Below are 18,828 nucleotides of genomic sequence, written 5' to 3'. Positions count from 1 at the left end.
TGTTTGATACCACATGTGGTATCAATTGGCATCAGAGCTAGGCAATTATGATAGGACCTCGAAAAGGTATGGAAGGAGTCCAAGGATTCCAGCTATTGATTTACAGGAACAATATGAAGACTTGGCAGCACAACAATTAGATCTACGAGCTATCATGGATCAGAAGCATCAAGAGTTTAGAGACGACATGGATCGAAGGCAAACTGAGCTTATTCAAATGGTTAGTGCTCTCAAAAACTCTTTTGATGGAATGTAATTGCATCAGCAGTCGAATGATTATGGTTCTACTTCCACTGACAGAGCTCACACTACTGCAGCAGGTCAGGGCATTTTAGGTCCAAACCCTTACTATGGTGCTAACAATTGTAATCAAAATTTGATATTTCCTCGATTTAATAGTGAAGACTTAAAAAATTGGCTAATACTACTCTTACTAAGAGAGTGAGGCTGGTAGCTATGAATTTGGATGAAGATGCTCTAGCTTGTCATCAATCTTACTTGAAGTGTAGGGGTTCACCAGGTTTACCTAATTGAGATGAGTATTTGGTTGTGTTAGTCGAAACATTTGGGGATGAGTTTGCAGATCCCACGCTTGAGTTAAAGCAGTTGAGACAAACTGGCTCTGTGAGAGAGTTTCAATTTGCTTTTGACAGGTTAGTTTCACAGTGCAATTTTTCAAATGACCAAGCTATCTCATGCTTCTTGGGAGGGTTGAAGGAAGAGTTAGTTAATCCAGTTATGATGCATGAACCCGAAACTCTCTCAAAAACTTATCGATTGGCCAGACTAGCTAAAGTTACATAGAAGTTAATGCTAGAACTCTTCAACATCACTCTATGCCTACACAGTCTTTCCCTAATAGAAACCTTCTTATGAACCCCAACCTGCTAAAATTCATAACCAACATTCCTCACCGTCAAACAAACTAGCATTGGTAACTTCAGACACTACTACCCCTAGGAATATGAGGATGCTTTCTCCAGCCGAAATGCAAGCCAAGAGAGCCCAAGGACTATGCTATATTTTGTAATGATAAGTACACACCTGGCCACAAATGTTCTCTTCCTAAGCGAATGTTCATCATGGACTTAGAGTACCCTGAGGGTGATATGGAGGAAGAGCCAATAAAGTCAGAAGGTGCACCAACTACTAAGGAGTGGGCTTTAACTGATGGAGATCCTCCCTTAATCTCATTATGTGCTTTGAGTGGTCTTCAAGGGGCTCAGACTATCCATTTTATTGGTTATAGTGACAAGTGACTGATTGCGTCCAAATGCACACCTCAAAAGAGGTATAAAACAGTCGTTTGCAATTATAGAAACCCAACTAAGAGTCGGGGTCGAATCCACATGGAGATAAAATAGGAGTTAGGGGTATATATATTTCAATGTGCATAATTGAATTATCGAGATTGTACTTCCACAAAAAAATTGGTTTTCTATTTCTAATTTTACTCTATTGATTGCAAAATGAAAGAAGACTAGAGATAATTGTTTTTAAGATTTTTTCAAATTGATAAAAAGCCTAGGTCTGTGATCATTACCTAGTGTTTTCCTAATGGGATAAAGACTTTAATGCTTGTTCTATTGACTGGGGTGTATTATAGCTATCAACACTAAATTACCCACTCAATACCTCTCGGTCGGAGAGTAATTTTGCCCAATTTGACTTTCTCAAGACCATATAGGTATCACACAAAACAGTTGATAAAATCTCAAGTCAAGTTGTTACTATCTCTAGGTTGAACCCTTTAATTGGGTAAATCAATCTCTTGATTGACCCAATTCCTTGTTAGCCAAGTTATCCTAGACTAGGTCTCTCTTTCTCAAGAAGAGACTAAGTCAAATAGGCATGAACTAATGTTTGCAACCATTAATTCCTCAAATTAAAGCATGAACTAAGCTAAATAATAAACACCAAATCATAAACAAGAACTAAATTAAATACCCATAAGGTTTACATACTAGGGTTGAGTCACAACCCTAGTAAAAATCTAGCTACTCATACTTGGGTTTGAAGAAAATGAAGAAGAAAGACTAATTAAACTCATAATGAAAGCTTAAAATAATTAAATCTATTGTAAAATAAACCAAAGCAAAGTAAACTTCCAAAAAATGACAAAGAAAAACGGCTACAGTAATTGCTGATGTTCAAACTTGATCTAATTTTATGAAACTCATCTATTTATACAAGGCTGAAAATCTCGAACAAAAATACCCCTCGGGAGGTTCTCCGGCCGCCCAATTCCATGTGCGGTCCGCAGATTTCTTCATCTGACAGTAGCTGGAGTTCTGTGGCCGCACAATTCTGAACTGCATCCGCAAAGTAACTTTTCTGCGGCCGCAGTTTTATAAAACTGCGGCTGCAAGACACTCTTCTGCGGTCCGCAATGTTAAGGTTGCGGCCACACAAATATTATGCAGTCCGCAATGTACTGAGGTTCTGGACTTGGTAATTTTCATACTCTCTGATCTTGACTCCTAGCCCAGCTTTTGCGGCCGCATAATTCATGTGCGGTCCGCAATTTGTACAATTATATGCAAATTTGTCTGTCTTTGATTGCGGCCGCAGATGGAATTTTGCGGTCCGCAATTTCTTCTGCGGACCGCACATTTTGTGCTTCTATGCCCTTTTTTTGCCTTGTGCTTAGACTGCTCCTTTTTTGGTCGGATTTCATCTCGGGAGCCCAACTTCCAGCATTCCTGTAATTTTGCACAATTTTATTAGTTCCGGGAATACAATTCAATGCTTTTAGACTAAAACAAAAGTTAAAAGGTGTTAATAAGTAGTCAAAATCCCCACTTATCAACTCCCTCAAACATAAGTCTTTACTTGTCCTCCAGAAAATAATTTAGTTCCCACCTCCAAAAGTTAAGGGTCATTTCAGCGAGTCGAAGGTGAGCCACCCACACATCAGTTGGGACCAAAAATTACCCACACTACTTATGTATTATCAACAAGGCGAACCGTTAAACATTTGCGCACATATAGTTCTAGAGTGACATTTGAGCATCAAAAGTTGACTTTACTCATCAAGGACTCTTTCTCTATCATGTAGGTCATGGTGGATTCCAAATGCTTCCTCCTCTACTTTCCGGTTGTCTGGCTCACTTAAGAATTTTAGCACTCAATCCAAAGATTTATGAAAGGTTCACTCATCTCTCTCAAGAGGATGTTGCAAGTACAACTTCAAGTGCCATATGCTTGCCCCTCATGTAGATCGCCACTAATATAAGCGCACTCGTCTCAAAATCAGGTAGGACTTCTTTCGAGATGTAATGAAGTCTTTTGGATTAGGATTGGATACAATATGATTGAGTGGTTACACCTTTTCTTAAGCACTCCATTATTTTTATTCTAGGCTCACACTTTGCCAATTTCTTGAGGCACTTTCTTTTCCTTGGGGAACTAGAGAGACTTAACATCATTCTTTCTTGATCATTACATTCATTTTCTCCCTCTTTGATTTCTCCATGTTGGGGATCATTACCTCTCTTTGAATCCCTTCAACTCTTTCACTTATTCACTTGTTTTGCATTTTTCTTTTTGTTCTTTTCTTTTCTTGCCTTTCCTTTTCATCATTTCTTTTCTCTTTTTTTGCCTTGATACCTTTTTCAATTTCCTCTTCTCTCCACCAAACTTATGTTCTTAGCCATTTATTTCACAAGAGTGTTGATGGATATAAATTATTCATGTAATTTTATATGTAAAAAATAAGTTTTAAAAATAAAATATGAATAATGATATCCTATCCTCGCATATTTTCTAACAAATATTATAGGAAGAAGAAATTATGAAAAAGAAGGAAAGAGGCTAAAAGACAAGAGAATGAAGCAAAGCCATAGTTGCACACATCATCTTCATATTCGCAAATGTGGAATATACATATGGGCTTATGGAAAGAGATAATTAGAGATAAAAATGAGCATAGTTGCATATGTGGAATCTATATACGCAAGGTCACATTCGGATACATGGAACCTACATTTGCAAGTCTAACCCATGAAGTCAAAAATAAAAGCAAAAGAGCTATAGTTGCACATGTGAAATTCCAAACAAGCATGAGTTATGTAATTAATAATTATAAACCATTAACAAGAAGGAGCAAATAATTCTTTCATAAATTAATAAGTTCCAAATAAATTCCCGTCATTGATAAGTGTAACCTCATAAGACACAAAATAATATCAAGTATGATTAGGCTCCGAGTATTATTGAGCACGATTTATACCGAGGTTGTAAGACCCGAGCCAGAATAACGTGTACACTGCCGAGGAACGTACGACACGATCCATAGATGCATCTATCTATTGCCGAGGCGTTCGGCCCGTTCCACAAGAAGAGAGGACACTTTATAAGCATTTGACTTAATCGTTATAACAAGGCTAGTACACAATGTAATAAAATTTCTATTAACGGTCAAGTAATCCGCTAAAATTCAAATAAGTAAAATTCGGTCTTTTACAATTCTTCTAATAAGTTCTAATATAATTTGGGCACTTAATTTAACAGATAGGGTGCAAACATTACAAGTAATCCATGATCTAGGTCCTAAGCTACCTGGACATAAGCATGAATAGTAGCTACGCATGTACTCTCGTCACCTCGTGCGTAGGTAGCCCCCACAATTAGAAGCAAATATTAATTTAAATCACATATGAGGTAAGTTCCCTCTTACAAGGTTAGACAAGAGACTTACCTCGTCTCAAGTCTCACTTTCCGATCACAATTTCTCTCTAAAGCCCCAACTCGGTGCTCAACAATCCAAAGCTAGTCAAATATTATATAAATTAATCAATATAAGTTCAACAATTCATATTCTAGCTATTAGAGTGATTACCCAACACCGATTGAAGGATTCCTAAAATTTACCCCCGGGCCCACGTGCCCGGATTCCGGAAATTTTCAAAGATAACTGTTACTCATAACCTCACAAACTCAAATATATATTTTTCACTCAATTCCCCAACCATTTTCGTGGTTAAATCCCCTTTTTATAAAAAAAAATCTAGGTTTTTCATCTAAACCGTAATTTTTACAATTTACATGTTAAAATCTACCCTTAATCCATGTATTTAACTTATATTAGATAGAATTTACTTACCTCCAAGTGCTAGATAAAAACCCATCTCCAAGAGCTCCAAAATCACCCAAGAGGTGAAAGAAAATGAGTTAGAAATGGCTTAAGTCCGTAATAAATGAGGCTCACTGCCTCTAGGACTTCCGCTTCTGTGGCTCTTTGGCCGCATCTGGGGAAAGGACCTCGTAGATGCGGTCCTTCCTTGGCTGGCCTACGTACGCATATGCTCTTCTATGATGCCGCATCTGCCTTAGGTAAGACGCACCTGCGCAAGTCCCGCTTTTGTGGTCCCTTGTCCGTTTCTGTGGCTGCGCATTTGCGGTCGCCTTGCCTGCATCTGCGGTTTCTGGCTGCCCAATGCTGGGCCGCTTCTGCGGCTATTGGCTCACTTCTGCGAGTTTGCACCTGCGGCTGGCCCTCCGCAGGTGTGGTTACACCAGAAGCTGGGTGCTTCGGCTGTTCACCCATGGCTAAGTGACCTCTGTGCATCGTTTGAATGGCATTCGGTCCCCCGATGCACCGTCCAAACATGCCAACAAGATGAAAATCATAAAACAGACTTGCTCACACACTCAGAACGCGAAAAACAACATCAAAACTAAGAATCACACTCCAAACCAAATTGAATCAACTTATGAACTTCAAGTTCTTCCAACTTATTCCGAACGTGCTGAAACATACTTAAACTACTCGGAATGACACCAAATTTTGCGTGCAAGTCTTAAATCTCCATACAGAACTATTCCCCGACTTGTAATCCCAAACAGATCTCGATAACACCAAAACCTACTCCAAACTAAATTTAAAGAACTTTTAAACCTTAAATAAGCAAACTTTCAACCTTAAGCGCCGAAACGCTCCCGGGTCATCCAAAAACTGATCCGAACATACTCCCAAGTCCAAAATCATCATACGAACCCATTGGAATCGTCAAATTCTGGTTCCGGGGTCGTTTACTCAAAATATTGACCAAAGTCAAACTTAGAATTTTAGGAGCCAACTAAGGAACTAAGCATTCCGATTTCAACCCGAACCCTTCCAAATCCCAAACTAGCGATTCCCGCAAGTTATAAAACAGTAAAAGCACATATAGTGAGTATTATTTAGGGGAGCGAGGACCTAGAATGTAAAATGACCGGTCGGGTCGTTACATTCTCCACCTCTTAAACAAACGTTCATCCTCGAACGGGTCTAGTATGATACCTGAAGTGCTGAATAAGTGCGGATATCTGCTCCGCATGTCCTCCTAGGTCTCCCAAGTAGCCTCATCGACTGGTTGGCCCCTCCACTGAACTTTTACCACAGAAATCCCCTTGGACCTCAACTGGCGAACATGTCTGTCAACAATGGCAACTGGCTCCTCCTCATAACCCAGGATCTCACCTAACTGAACCGTGCTATAGTCCAACACATGCGACCTGTCGGCATGATACCTTCGGAGCATAGACACGTGGAAAACCGGATGAACTCCTGATAGACTGGGAGGCAAATCAAACTCATAAGCAACCTCCCCAACTCGTCTCAACACCTCGAATGGACCTATAAACCTTGGGCTCAACTTGCCCTTCTTCCCAAATCTCATGACCCCCTTCATCGACGAGACCTTCAAGAGAACTTTCTCTCCCACCATAAAAGATAAATCACGTGCCTTCTGATCCGCGTAACTCTTCTGTATAGACTGTGCTGTGCGAAGTCGCTCCTAAATCAACTTTACCTTTTCCAAGGCATCCTTCACCAAATCAGTACCATATAACTTAGCCTTGTCAGGCTCAAACCATTCGATGGGAGAACGACATCACTGACCATATAAAGCCTCAAATGGGGCCATCTCGATGCTGGACTGATAACTGTTGTTGTAAGCAAAGTCGGCCAAAGGCAAAAATTGATCCCACTGCCCTCCGAAGTCAATGACACATGCTTTGAGCATATCCTCCAAGATCTGAACTATCCGCTCCGACTGCCCGTCGATCTGCGGATGAAAGATTATGCTAAGCTCTACACGGGTTCCCAACTCACTTTGTATTGCTCTCTAGAAATGCGAAGTAAACTGAGGACCTCTATCTAATATAATGGAAACATGTACACTATGTAACCGAACAATCCCCTGAATATAAATCTAGGCCAACCTCTCTCAAGAGTACGTGGTCACAACTGGAATGAAGTGTGCTGACTTGGTCAACCTGTCGACAATGACCCAAATTGCATCAAAATTCCGCAAGGTTCGCGGCAACCCAACTACGGAGTCTATAGTAATGCACTCCTATTTCCACTCAGGTATAGTCATCTGCTGAAGTAGGCCACCTGGCCTCTGATGCACATACTTGTCCTACTAGCAATTTAGGCACCTCGCCACATACTCAACTATGTCCTTCTTCATCCGCTGTCACCAATAATGCTGCCTCAAGTCACGATACATCTTCGCTGCACCTGGATGAATAGAATACCGGGAGCTGTGTGTCTCCTCTAGAATCTTCTCCCTCAAGCCATCAACATTAGGAATACATAGGCGACCCTGGAGTCACAGAACACCATCCTTACCAAGAGTAACCTCCTTGGCACCACCCTGTAGTATCGTCTCTCTAAGAACCAACAATTGCAGATCATCAAACTGGCGAGCCTTGATCTGCTCGAATAGTGAAGACTGAGCAATGACGCATGCAAGAACTCGGCTGGGCTCTAAAATATCCAACCTCACAAGTCTGTTAGCCAAGGACTAAATGTCCAAAGCTAGTGGCCTCTCCTCTGCTGAAATGAATGCCAAACTACCCATACTCTCCGCCTTTCTGCTCAAGGCATCTGCAACTACATTAGCCTTGCTCGGTTGATAAAGGATGGTAATAGCATAATCCTTTAGTAACTCAAGCCACCTGCGCTGCCTCAAATTGAGATCCCTCTGCTTGAACAAATACTGCAAGTTGCGATGATCGGTGTAAACCTCACATGTCACCCTATAAATATAATGCCTCCAGATCTTAAGAGCATGAACAATCACGGCCAACTCCAAATCATGTACAGGGTTTCTTCTCATGGGGCTTCAACTGAAGTGAATCATATGCAATAACTCGCCCCTCCTGCATCAATACACAATCCAAACCAACGCGTGAAACATCGCAATACACCGTATACATCCCTAAATCGGAAGGCAATACTAACACTGGTGCTGAAGTCAATGCGGTCTTGAGCTTCTGAATGCTCACCTCACAATCATCGGACCATCGGAACAGAGCACTCTTCTGGGTCAATCTAGTCAAAGGTTCTGCAATAGATTAGACGCCCTCCACAAACCAGCGATAATAACCTGCTTAACCCCAAGAAGCTCCTGATCGCGGTCGCTGTAGTGGGACGAGGCCAACTCTGAACTGCCTCAATCTTCTTGGGATCAACCTTAATACCCTCGCCTGATACAACATGCCCCAAGAATGCTACAGAATCTTGCCAAAATTCACACTTGGAGAACTTACCATATAGCTTATATTCCCGCAAGGTATGAAGTACCACTCTCAAATGCTGATCGTGCTCCTCCATGCTACGTGAGTAGATCAAAATATCATCAATAAATACAATGACAAACAAATCAATGTATGGCCTGAACACCCATTTCATCAAATCCATAAATGCCGTTGGGGCATTAGTCAAACCGAAGGACATCACTAGAAACTTATAATGGCCATATCTAGTCCGAAAAATAGTCTTCGAAACATCCGAATGCCGAATCTTCAACTGATGGTACCCCGATCTCAAGTCGATCTTTGAGAACACCCTAGCACCTTGCAACTGGGCAAATAAATCATCAATAAACGGTAACGGGTACTTGTTCTTGATTGTAACCTTGTTCAACTGGAGGTAATCAATGCACATCTACATAGTCCCATCTTTCTTCTTCACAAATAACACTAGTGAACCCCAAGACGATATACTTTGTCTGACAAAACCCCTTGCTAGAAACTGCTCAACATGTTCCTTCAACTCCTTCAACTCTTTCGGAGCCATGCGGTACAGTGGGATATATATAGGTTGGGTACCTGGAGCCAAATCAATACAAAAATCGATATCACGATCTGGTGGCATGCCTGGAAGATCAGAAGGAAACATATCGGAGAACTCCCGGACTACGCCCACTAAATCGATCACCAAAGTTTCTGAAGTATTATTTCGAACATAAGCTAGGTAAGCCAAACAACCCTTCTCGACCATGTGTCGAGCCTTCAGAAAAGAGATTACCTGACTAGATGTACTGATATACGAGCCCTTCCACTCCAATCTAGGCAACTCTGGAATCACAAAAGGTAATAGTCTTGGCATGGCAATCAAGGATGGCGTGATACGGAGATAACCAGTCTATGCCCAGGATGACCTCAAAGTCGGTCATATCAAGTAACAGAAGATTCGCTCTAGTCTCATAACCACAGAATGTAACAATGCAGGACCGGTAGATCTGGTCCACAATAACATAATCACCCACAGGAGTGGACACATAAATGGAAGTACCCAAGGACTCACGAGGAACACCCAGGAAATGAGCAAACAGAGATGAAACATATGAATATGTACATCTTGAGACAAATAGTACTGAATCATCCCTACCGCAGATAGAAATAATACCTGTGATCACGGTATCTAAGGCCACTGTATTTGGTCTGGCTGGAAAAGTATAGAACCGAGCTGGAGCGCCACCTGACTGGCCTCCACCTCTAGGATGACCCATACCCACCTACCCTCCGCATCTGGGTGGTCGGACGGCTGGTGGGGTAGCTGGTGCTATAATCATAGGCTGCTGACCCTGCTGCAATGCCTTGCCTCGAAGCCTGGGGTAGAACTTTCGCACATGACTGAGATCCCCGCACTCGAAACAACCTCTCGGTACAGTGAGCTATTGACCTGAAGTCTAACTCTGATGGCCTGAATACCCACTGGAGGAACCCTGAATAGCTGGTGGGCGGTAGGAACTCTCTGGCATGGCGCTGAAATACGGTTACACTGGAGCACCCCGAGGAGGTGGCGGTGCTGGATATGTGGGCCTGCTAGACTGACCCCTCATGAACTGGCCTCTTCCCCCAGCCGGGGCACCTCTGAACTCTCCCGAATATGAAACTGCTTATCCCTCATAGCCTGCTCTCGGCTATGCTGACATACACCCTCGATCCTCTGAGCTATCTCTATAACTAGCTCGTAAGAAGTCCCCATCTCAACCTCTCAGGACATGGTGGCCTGTATGCCGGTGTGCAAACCCGAAACAAACCTCCGCCCTCTCTCTGTATCGGTGGGAATGATCATAAGTGCATGGCGAGACAATTTAGAGATCCTCGCCTCATAGTCTCTCACTGATATCTGACCCTACTGGAGTTGCTCAAACTGAAACCGTAACTCTTACATCTGAGAGGGTGGAATATACCTGTCCAGAAAAATACGGGTGAATCAGTCCCAAGTAATGGGAGAAGAATATGCTGGTCTGCCGAGAAGATATGACCACCACCACCTACGGGCACTGCTCTCAAGCTGGAAAGTAGTAAAATCCACCCCATGGGACTCCAATATCCTCATGTTGTGCAATTTATCCCTTCACCAATCAATAAAGTCCCTGGGGTCCTCATGTCGCTCACCTCCGAAGACAAGGGGATGAAGCCTAGTCCATCTGTCCAATAGCTTCTTCAGATCGCCAGCCGCAGCTGGTCTGGGCTCATGTATGGCTGCTACAACTGGATGAGCTCCGCCCACGGGTAGTGCGCTCGGGGTCTAATATACGACAGCTGCATGCCCTAGATCCTGAGCGGTAGGGGTTTGTGCTCCCCCTCCCGCCTGAGATGTGGCTGGATCTACTGGAAATAAACCAGCCTGGGTCATAAAATCCATGAACTACAGCATACGGCCCATGGCCTCCTGAAATCCCGGTGCAGACATGAAATCCACCGGGGCTGGCTCTGCTGCAGGCACCTCGCCCTACTCCTCAATAATAGGATCCTCTACTGGATCCACAAGTGGCATAGTTGGAGCAACTCTGGGACGCCCTCGTCCCCTACCATGGGCTAGAGCCCCCCTTCGGCCTCTAGCAATAAGGGGAGCACTCCTCCATGGTTTGGAACATCCGATGCGCGCGTTCTCACCAACTTTGAGAGAATAAGAAAAAGATACTTAGTACCACATCAACTGCACGATAGGAGATGAAAAAAGAGTAGTTTTCTAACACCCTATAGCCTCTTGAAGATAAGTGCGGACGTCTCCGCACCGATCCGCAAGACTCTATTAGGCCCTATCATAACTTGTGAGACCTACGCGAATCTAGTGCTCTGATACCATGTTGTCACGATCCAATTCTCCTATAGGCCGTGATGGCGCCCAACGTTGTTGCTCGGCATGCCAACAATGAATTAAACCATGTTATTTCTCTTTTATTAAGTTTTCAAATGATTAAATCCCATTAAATAAAAAGGTTAAGAAGTCGCAAGTGTGTGTGCCAAGACCATATGCCTGCTAGTGTGTGTGCCAAGACCTAGTGTCACAAGTGTATGAGCACTAATAGATTATACAAAACTCTAGCCACTGTCTAAACTGAAAATAGACAGAAATAAATGTAAAGGGGAAACTCTAGGTGCTGCGGAACGACTCAGAAAGCAGCTCACCACTAGGCCTCGGGATATCTGGGATGCTCGTCGGTAGTACCGCCAGATGCACCTGTCTCAGATCTTGCATGATTAGTGCAGAAGTGTAGCGTGAGTACATAAGAAATATGTACCCAGTAAGTAACTAGTCTAGTCTCGAAGAAGTAGTGACGAGGGATCGACTTCGACACTTACTATGGGCTAACAATATGAATACAAAAATTCCAAACAAGAATGAGTTATGTAATTAATAATAATAAACCATTAACAAGCAGGAGCAAATAATTTTTTCATAAATTAATAAGTTCTAAATAAATTTCCATCATTGATAAGTGTAACCTCATAAGCCACAAAATAATATCAAGTATGATTAGGCTCCGAGTATTATTAAGCACGATTTATGCCGAGGTCGTACGGCCCGATCCAGAATAACATGTACACTGCCGAGGGACGTGCGTCACGATCCATAGATGCATCTATCTACTGCCGAGGCATTCGGCCCTTTCCACAAGAAGAGAGGATACTTTATAAGCATTTGACTTAATCATTATAACATGGCTAGTACACAATGTTATAAAATTTTCATTAACGGTCAAGTAATCCGCTAAAGATTCAAGTAAGTGAAATTCGGTCTTTTACAATTCTTCTAACAAGTTCTAATATAATTTGGGCACTTAATTTAACAGATAGGGTGCAAACATTACAAGTAATCCATGATCTAGGTCCTAAGCTACCCGGACATAAGCATGAATAGTAGCTACACATATACTCTCATTACCTCGTGCGTAGGTAGCCCCCACAATTAGAAGCAAATATTAATTTAAATCACCTATGAGATAAGTTCCCTCTTACAAGGTTAGACAAGAGATTTACCTCGTCTCAAGGCTCACTTTCCGGTCACAATTTCACTCTAAAGCCTCAACTCGATACCGAACAATCCAAAACTAGTCAAATGTTATATAAATTAATCAACACATGTTCAACAATTCATATTCTAGCTATTAGAGTGATTACTCAACCCCGATTGAAGGATTCCTAAAATTCATCCTCAGGCCCACGTGCCCGAATTCTGGAAATATTCGAAGATAACTGTTACTCATAACCTCACGAACTCAAATCTATAATTTTCACTCAATTCCCCAACCATTTTCGTGGTTAAATCCCCTTTTTATCAAAAATCTAGGTTTTTTTTTTTATTATCTAAATCCATAATTTCTATAATTTATATGTTAAAATCTACCCTTAATCTATGTATTTAACTTACATTAGATAGAATTTACTTACCTCTAAGTGCTAGACAAAACCCCATCCCCAAGAGCTCCAAAATCGCCCAAAAGGTGAAAGAAAATGAGTTAGAAATGGCTTAAGTCCGTAATAAATGAGGCTCACTGCCTCCAGGACTTCCGCTTATGCGGATAGGACCTCGCAGATGTGGTCCTCCCTTGGCTGGCCTACGTACGCATCTGCGGAAAGAGGGTCTCTTCTGCGATGCTCTGCGGCAGGTAAGACGCACCTGCGCAAGTCCCGCTTCTGCGGTCCCTTGACCGCTTCTGCAGTCACGCATTTGCGGTCGCTTTGCCCGTATCTACGGTTTCTGGCTGCCCAATGCTGGGCCGCTTCTGCGAGTTTGCACCTGCGGCTGTCCCTCCACAGGTGCGGTTACACTGGAAGTTGGGTGCTTCAGCTGTTCACCCATGGCTAAGTGACCTCCCGCGCATCGTCCGAATGGCATCCGGGCCCCCGAGGCCCTGTCCAAATATGCCAACAAGTTGTATATCATAAAATGGACTCGTTCGCACCCTCACAACGCAGAAAACAACATCAAAACTAAGAATCACACCCTAAACCAAGTTGAATCAACTTATGAACTTCAAGTTCTTCCAACTTTCTTCGATCGTGCCGAAACATACGTAAACTACTCGGAATGACACTAAATTTTGCGTGTAAGTCTTAAATAACCATACGGAACTATTCCCCGGCTTAAAGTTTAAACGGACCTCGATAACACCAAAACCTACTCCAAACCAAATTTAAAAAACTTTTAAACCTTCAATAAGCAAACTTTCAACCTTAAGCGCTGAAACGCTCCCTGGTCATCTAAACCCCGATCCGAACATACTCCCAAGTCCAAAATCATTACACGAATCCATTGGAACCGTTAAATTCCTGTTCCGTAGTCGTTTACTTAAAATGTTGACCAAAGTCAAACTTAGCCTTTTAGGAGCCAACTAAGGAACTAAGCATTTCGATTTTAACCTGAACCCTTCCAAATCCCGAACTAGCCATCTCCGCAAGTCATAAAGAAGTAAAAGTACATACAAGGAGTCTTATTTAGGAGAACAGGGACCTAAAAAGCAAAACAACTGGTCGGGTCATTACAGATTCCCTTCTGCTATCACCAGTGAAAAAATCCTATGTTTATGAGTTCTTTCTGGAGAGAATTCCTCTCGGCTCAAGGGATTACTTTACAAACTTATACTGTTTACCATCCCCAAACTGATGGCCAAAGTGAGGTGCATAACAGATGCCTAGAGACCTATTTGAGGTGCTTTTGCATTGATTCACCCTCTGATTGGTCTTCTTTTCTCCCATTAGCTAAATGGTGGTACAACTCCTGCCCACACTCCTCCATTAAAACTTGCCCTTTTGAACTTCTATATGGCTACCCTCTTCCACTATATTTTCCTTAATTACCTGGAGATTCTGAGGCCACATATGTTGAAGAAATTCTGTTATTAAGGGAATTCAAGATGCAAATGGCCAAGTTTCATTTACATAGAGCTCAACAGAGAATGAAAGCTCAAGCTGATGCTCACAGAACTAATAAGACTTTCCACGTTGGTGATTGGATGTCTGTCAAACTGCAGCCTTATAGACAATCTACCTTAGTTGGTTCTCCTTATCGTAAGTTGACTTCTCGTTACTTTGGTCTTTACCCCATTGTTGAAAAAGTTGGTGTTTTTGCCTATAAACTACTGCTACCACCAGAAGTTCTCATCCATCCCACCTTCCACATCTCTCAACTCAAACTTTGACATAACATCCCTTCCAAAATTATTCACCCTCCAGTCATTGACCTGGCCAGCCAACTTTGCCCATTTCCTGAAGCTATTCTAGCTAGACGACTGATCAAAAGAGGGAACAAGGTTTTTTCCCAATGCATGGTCAGATGGTCCAACTTAGATGCCTCATATGCTAGTTGGGAGTTGACCTCTGCACTACGAGCTCGATTTCTAGTATTCAGTCTTGAGAACAAGGGTGATCAGGAGGGTATTGATACACATATTACAATGGCAGCTGACGTGGAAGCTGAGTAGGAGAGTTGATTGGGTTCATTTGAACTTTTTAGATTTTGGCGGAAAAAGTAGTTATTCTGTTTTCTCTACTTTCAACATGTTTTGCATTTCAAATTCGAATTCTAGTTGTATAAATAATAGTTTGTAATAGTGGGATCACACTTTTGGAGCTAATACTGATTTATTTCCCTCTTCTCTGACTTCTCTTTATCTCTCCTGCTCTCTTCTTCTTCCTCTTTTCTCTTCCTCTCTAAGTTATTGTTATACTGTTGCGTTTGATACCACATTTGGTATCAAAAAGCCTACATTCAGCTGAGCTATGTATCTCCCGTGTATAGTTAATTACTTTTTAAGGTTAGTTATATATTGCCTAAACTTATTAAATAAATTATTTAACTTGCATATACTGGTAGTGTAGTATATTTATATACTATTAATGTAATTTAATTTGTTATAATAAATTACTATCATCTATTTTAGGTTATTTAAATTGGATTACCTGTAATTATTTTTAAGTAAGTATTTCTTATAACACCACTATACGAAACTTAAAACCTTAAATAAATAAGAGTATATTATCATAGTTATAACGAATAATGCTTTCTCTCTCTACCTGAAAAAAACATAGAGCTGTAGATAATAACGTGTTCTCGTTGTCAATTATCTTATAATTACGGAGTAATAACGCTGAACGATCAAATTATTTCAATTTTATAAGCTAAATATTGCTCTTAAATCAATTAGGTTTCAACACATCATTCACCTTATGACAATTATTTACCTATAGGCTACAACCACTTCACTTTCGCATTTTCTTTTTACCATATTCAAGCGTAGAGATTAGACATCTTGTCTCAAGTTGCATATTTGGGATATTTACTACTACTTATTACCAAATTCCTACAATTATCTTACACCATACGATATTCAGAATATTGCTGAACAATAGGAAGCTATCAGTCTTTAATGCCACAAACATATAAGTTTTTCTCCATGTATCAAAACAACAGCTAAATAATTCTCTCGATTGAAAAAATTAAAGAAATTAATGCCACGTGTATATTGTCATGGGCGGCTTTCTAGCCATGCCCTAATGACCTCTTGGACGCGCCCCATGGCGTCCTGGAAAGCCTCCCAATGCCTAGCGCCATGGACGGCTCCGTGGTCTTGGCCGCGCCATGTGACAAGTGCGCATGTGCCTATGTCGCCCCACCGATAGACTTCGCCAGCGCCCAGCCGCAGGTAGATGCCAACAGCACCGCGCACGCATTCTCTGATGCTAAAGACAAGGTTGCTGCCAACGGATCTGTTTCTATTTTGTAGGAATCTAAGTCCTTTTCATTGTAAATATAGAGTTGTTTTACTTTCTGTATTTCCATTATGTCTCTCTAGCTTAGTTGGGTCAAGTCATGTAACTTTGGTTTATGTTTTTTAAGCATTATTAGGGGGATCAAGCGATCAAACTTTCAAGCAAGCAAATAATTCTTCTGTACTGGTGTCTCTCCCCCTCGATACAGTGTTGCTTTTCTGTAATAGCTTTCATTAATGCAATCAAGCTTACTTTCATTCTCAATTCTCTTTTCTGTTCTCTCAATTGCTCTTGACATTGGTTTTCCCATACGGCACTGGCAATCTCGTCTAGCGTACGGAGGGGACCCCAGTTGGCGGATAGTAACTATATGGACATCGATTGCTTAGCCTAACGTCGCCTTTCCAAGGAATCTCAGGAAGGCGCCGCGTAACAACATAAAACATATACATGCTGCACTGAGAGGCTTTTCCTTTTCCTTTAGACTGATGGTGTTTAATTGTTCAAAAGTTTGCAACCTTGGAAATACATTTTTTGTGTTTTTGCAAATGTGTTTACTTTATACCCTTTTTGCAAAAAGAAAAACATTTTTTGGAAGTTTCAAACTCAATTTCTTAAATAAGTAAGAGACAAAATGCTACTATATAAGATGAAAAATGGCAATCTCGTGAACTACTCTGTAAGAAAATGCAATGCATTTATAAAGGTCCATACTTACCCCAGACATTGGCATCCACATCCTCCAACGAGTTCAGTGTTGGGCTCCAATCACGGGCCGAAAATTCGTTTGGACCACACTCACATGCTTGTCGGGCTCCGTTATAATTTGAACAGCGGTCTATTTCGGGTTTGTTTTGACCTGATTATAATAGGGATTTTTTCGTATATATACAAGATTTTAAATTTATTTATTCGGTTTTGTCTAAGTTTTCATATTTACAGGAAGTAACAAAAGTTTTTTACAAAATATATACAAATACGGTCAAAATCTACAATTTATCTACAACATAAGTACACATATTTTGTACAGAATCCAGTCAAAAACTATAATTTACATACAATTTAATTACAACTTATATATATTATATAAGTTGTAGATATTTTGTATACCGTATCTACATTCGACTTACAAAATATATACAATTTGTTCATGTCTTCTTTTTCGAGTTTCAATTTAAATTTTATACCAAAACCACCTCGAATCTTCACCAAATTGTCTCAAATTTGAGATATAAACTTCAACGGATATTCCTAATCATTTGCAATAACACCCAATCCAAACAAAAAATAATTTCATAAAATTTTATTTTTGAATTCAAAACTTTGAAGCTTTTTAATGGTTGTCAATGGAGTTTTTAATGGATTAACGTAGTTTCTAATTCAATCTACTCACTTCTAATTGATACTATTTTGTTTATTGACTCCAAAAAGCTAAAAGAATGATAACTAAAATGATTCTCTTCATTAGAGCTAATTTTTTCTTATTTACTTCCTCGTTTTCATAGGATCTGAAGCAAGAACTTTGCTAGGTACTAATCTTCTCTTTTTTTCGCTTAACAATAGTATCATTTCTTCAGTTAATCCACACGAAGATATTAATATAAGAATACTGATAGAAAATGAGAGAGAGCGAAGAGGGAATTCCCTATTCAATTTCTAATATAATGGGATACTCATTAATACTAATTTATATATAATTGGTAAATTATATATCAACTTGTAATTAAGTTAAAATTAAACAGTGAGGGTAAATAAGTTTCTAATGTAATACATATAGGTAAAAATCCCATTATAATTTATGTTTAGGAAAGATCTGGCATAGTTTTATGCAGATGCTCCCATGAGATAGAGTCAAAATTGAAGTAAGTCCTTATGATTCAACCAAAGGGTTTTCAATAGAAATAGTGTTCACTGACCACTTTTCGGCGTTGTCTTTAAAAATTAGCCACTATCCAAATTTTCAAATTTTGCAAGTGAAATTCCATGATATTATATTGGAGTTTTACTTGTGAAATTTAAAGCTCTATGATAGTAACTATTTTTCAATCACAAAACTAAAAAGTGACTATTTCTGAAAAATATTCCCTTTCCACCGTGCCGCAGAAACTTAGTGGGCGTTTGGACATAAGAATTGTAAAATTTCGAAAAAAGTAAAAAAAAATTCAAATGAAAATTAGAGTTGTGTTTGGACATGAATACAATATTGGGTTGTTTTTGAATTTTTTTGAGTGATCTGAAGTGAAGATTTTGAAAAACAGCTTTTTGGAATTTTTAAAATTTTCAAAAAAAATCGAAATTCGTCTTTAACTGAAAATTAAAAATTTAATGATCAAACATTAATTTCGAAAAAAAATAAAAAATTTTCGAAAAAAAGTGATTTTTTTATGGCCAAATGAGTCCTTAATATTAATGTCCTTGTTTCAATAAAAAAAGATATCTCATCGGGTTCACTATGCTTCCTCTGGCAACTCAGACAGCTAGATTTTTGAATTGAGCATCTGCCTGTCTGAAATTATTTGCTATTTACTGAAATTACATAAAATCACT

The sequence above is a fragment of the Nicotiana tabacum genome, chromosome 12 (assembly GCF_000715075.1).
Source record: "Nicotiana tabacum cultivar K326 chromosome 12, ASM71507v2, whole genome shotgun sequence".
NCBI classification, from domain to species: domain Eukaryota; kingdom Viridiplantae; phylum Streptophyta; class Magnoliopsida; order Solanales; family Solanaceae; genus Nicotiana; species Nicotiana tabacum.
This window is presented reverse-complemented; position numbering follows the sequence as displayed.